The sequence below is a fragment of the Phoenix dactylifera genome, unplaced genomic scaffold, assembly GCF_009389715.1.
Source record: "Phoenix dactylifera cultivar Barhee BC4 unplaced genomic scaffold, palm_55x_up_171113_PBpolish2nd_filt_p 000306F, whole genome shotgun sequence".
NCBI classification, from domain to species: Eukaryota; Viridiplantae; Streptophyta; class Magnoliopsida; order Arecales; family Arecaceae; genus Phoenix; species Phoenix dactylifera.
The window spans coordinates 417,934-421,476 of NW_024067780.1; the positions used below are offsets into that span (position 1 = coordinate 417,934).

The following is a 3,543-nucleotide window of genomic DNA, read 5'->3' on the forward strand; positions in this document are numbered from 1 at the left end:
GCTCAGTAAGAATTAAATTTAAATAACATTAGGCTCAAGAACAATTTCAAGCAAATCAACGATCATGACCCACCTCAAATCCAAAGCCAATTCCCAATTCCTTACCTGCCTTCATATAAAATTATAATTTTAAAACAAAAATAATAATAATAATAATTGAATATCCATGATTCACTGTTCATATGAACAGTGTCCCGTGAAAACACTGTTCATATGAACAGTGTTACAAAAAAAAAAAATAAAAACTAATCCCACTGTTCATCTTCTTCCTCCCTCCTTGCATCAGGGCCGTCCACCTTCCTCCCGTCAATCCCGCGTCGATCCGCCGCCCGTGCCAACCCCAGCCCATTCCAAGCTCCATCGCGATGAGGCCATCAACAGCCCGCACGCGGTGAACGCCGGTAATCCAGCCATCCCTCCGCCTCTTCATCCGCCTGCATCCCCGCCTCCGCACAGCCACCATCCCGGGCTCACAGATCACTCCCTTCCGTTCCAGCCACGAGCCCCACGCGGTGCAGCCAGCGACCGGATCTCCCGCCTCCTCTTCCGCCCGTGACGCCTCCGACCTAGCAATCGCCCTCCACCCGAGCATCTGCAACATCTTTCCGTCCGGATTCATCCCTAGCACCAAGCCGTGATCGGCTCCCAACCGCCGGAAACCCAGCTCGGCATTCATCTACAGCTCAGTCCCCGGCTTCTCCGAGATCCAAATACTCCGCATCAGCACCTCCCATCGATCCTGCGGCCATCTCATCTTCTTCCCTCCACCTCCCGTCGATCCAGCGGCCGGCTTCATTTCCGGCCATTACAATCAAACGCTCCACGGATCCCTCCCAAGATCCAGCCACGCCATTGACGCCATTCATCCACTATAAAAGGAGGAGGGCGTTCGGTGGCAGGGGGGAGCTCGGTTGAGAAGAAAGAAACAGGGGAGAGACTCTGTTTCGGTGAAGAAGAAGAGGAAGAAAGCCGAGAGAAAGAAATTAAAAAAAAAAAGAAAAGAAAGGAGGGGGAAAGAGAAGAGTTTGTGATATTTTGGGAAGAATGAGAGGTGCTCAATTTCATTGAAGATGGGAGGTCGTCCGGAAGCCATGCTCGGCTAAACATCTAGTCTAGGGCTGGATGAAGCCCTAGCAATGTATCAGGGCAATTGTAGTTCTTACTTTTTTATTATTTTGGAGCTTGTTTAAATTCTTATTTCCAATGAAATATTTCTTCATGATATTTAAATTTTGAGCATGCTAGTTACTAATCATGTTTGCTAAAGTAGTCTAAGATGATCCATGCCTAGGAAGATGAAGTGTGCTGCATCCTAGATTAGCATACTTAGGTAGACACTTCATGCTACACCGAAGATGGATCTTCCTAACACTATGTATGCTTTTATTTTAAAAGGCTTGTAGCCAAAATTGCATGCCTCTCCAAAAGATAAAAATTAAGAACACAATCCTTGATGCAATACTATGTGGTGGATTCCAAACCCTAGATCTATTTACTTTGATAAAATTTCAATTCGTACTCATAGATTAATTTAGTTAAATCAAGTTAGCAAATCCTTCTTCTTGATTTGTTTTTAAAAGAAAAATAACTTATTCTCCAATCCCTGTGGACCGACACCCGTAATCATTATCCTACAGGATACGTGCTATTGCGTGGTTTATTTTTGAAATTGAAAAGAACCGATCAATTTTTGGCGCCGTTGCCGGGGATTGCTTGCATAGTTATTTTTCCTATCATAAAAAAAAAATTAATTAATTAAAAAAACTTTCAAAAAAATATATATATAAAAAAAATTATTCTCTATTATTGTTACTTTTCTTATCTCCTTTTTCTCTTCTACTATTTTTTTTTTTAATTTTTCTTTTGGTCTTATTTGATCAGGAATCGAAGAGGAGATCTGGGCTATCAGAAAGAAATGCTTTGGAGGTTTGCTAAAAAAAAATTAAAAATTGCTGGGGAAATTCCCTTTGGTAACCTCTAAACCTTTCTTATTTAAATTAATTATTAGCTTGAAATTTTGTGGTGATTGTTTGATTTCAATTTCAGCAAGAGTGTGAATGCATGCTTGATACACATACACAAATCAATCTGCACATAGTAAGGGCAATCACCCCAACAAGATAAGAGCCGGATTTCATCACCGGACTCTTGCCCAACTTAGGTGAACTCAATCTCACACAGTGTCACTTTAATTAAAATCAATTAGACATTGGCTCCTAGGAACATTCGAGCTCAATAGGACGAAGATCACCGAAGGTTGCACCAATTTCGCTCTGTGGCTTAGTTGATGTCTAGGCAAGCTTTGTCCCTATAAGGGAGACAGTTCATCTGTTCGAGGCAAGTGGATTTTAAGTGGGACCTCTGCGATCGCATCGTGACCCCTCCACTTACCTGGGAGCTTACCTGGTCAACTCGGTTCATTAGACCGGATTGGAGGCTTAGGTGCCCTCTTCAAATCAGTTAGGAGCTGTCTAGTAATTTTAGGACAAATCAAGGACTGATGTGTTTTTCTTTTATTGCATGCTTGACTGATCGAGTACTAATGTATGCAAGGGAGTCGTTCTAGAGTACGTGAGCTATTACCTTTTGACCCTGAAATAGAACGAACCCTTAGGAATATTCGAGCTAAGATCAAAACATTAGGATCATCCCCACCTCTTAAGATGGCTGAAGAACAACCCAAACTCCTGAGGGAGTACTTTACTCCCACTATTTACACTTTCCCATCTTGCATTCGATTACCTGAGGTAGCAGCTGTACAATATGAAATAAAGTCTAGTGTGATCCAAATGCTCCCATCTTTTTATGGGCTTACCAACGAAGACCCATACAAACATTTAGATGAATTTCTTGAGATTTGCACCACTGTCAAGATTCAGAACTTCACTGATGATGCCCTGAAACTTAGGTTATTCCCCTTCTCCCTTAAAGATAGAGCCAAACAATGGCTGAATTCTTTAGAAGCTAACTCAATTCGTTCTTGGGATCAAATGCAACAAGAATTTCTTAAAAAATACTTTCCTATAGGAAGAACGAACCAGTTTAGACGTGCCATTACAAGCTTCTTCCAAACCGAGGGAGAAGAATTTCATGAAACTTGGGAGAGATTTCGGGACCTAATCCGTAAATGCCCTCATCATCAAATACCTAAGTGGCAGCTAGTGCAATGTTTCTATGACGGTTTGACGGAACAAAACCGTCAGATGATCGATGCTGCATGCGGGGGGACTTTCATGCTTCGAAATGAGCATGAAGCATGGCAATTATTTGAAAATCTTAATGAAATCTCCCTCCACCATGCTTCATGTTCTCGTCAAGCATCCCCGAATTTTCAAAGAAAAGGGGCCATTTGTGAAATAAGTCATTCTATGGACCTGTCTAGCAAGGTAGATGCATTGTCCCATAAGATTGACCAACTAATGATAGGAGGACATGTCGTTAGCTCTTCCCAAGCACAAGTGTGTGCTATCTGTTCTAGCCCATCGCATCCAATTCATGAGTGCCCCTCAGCACCCCAATATCCCGAACTCGTACAAGAACACA

The 3,543-nt window shown here is 42.3% G+C and overlaps 1 non-coding gene across 1 annotated transcript; it reads right to left on the reverse strand.

Moving 5' to 3' along the window:
* Positions 1-3,039: 3,039 nt before the first annotated feature.
* LOC120105540 lies at positions 3,040-3,145 on the reverse strand. The gene has a single exon (XR_005507924.1). It is a non-coding gene; the product is annotated as a small nucleolar RNA R71 (small nucleolar RNA).
* Positions 3,146-3,543: the final 398 nt, after the last annotated feature.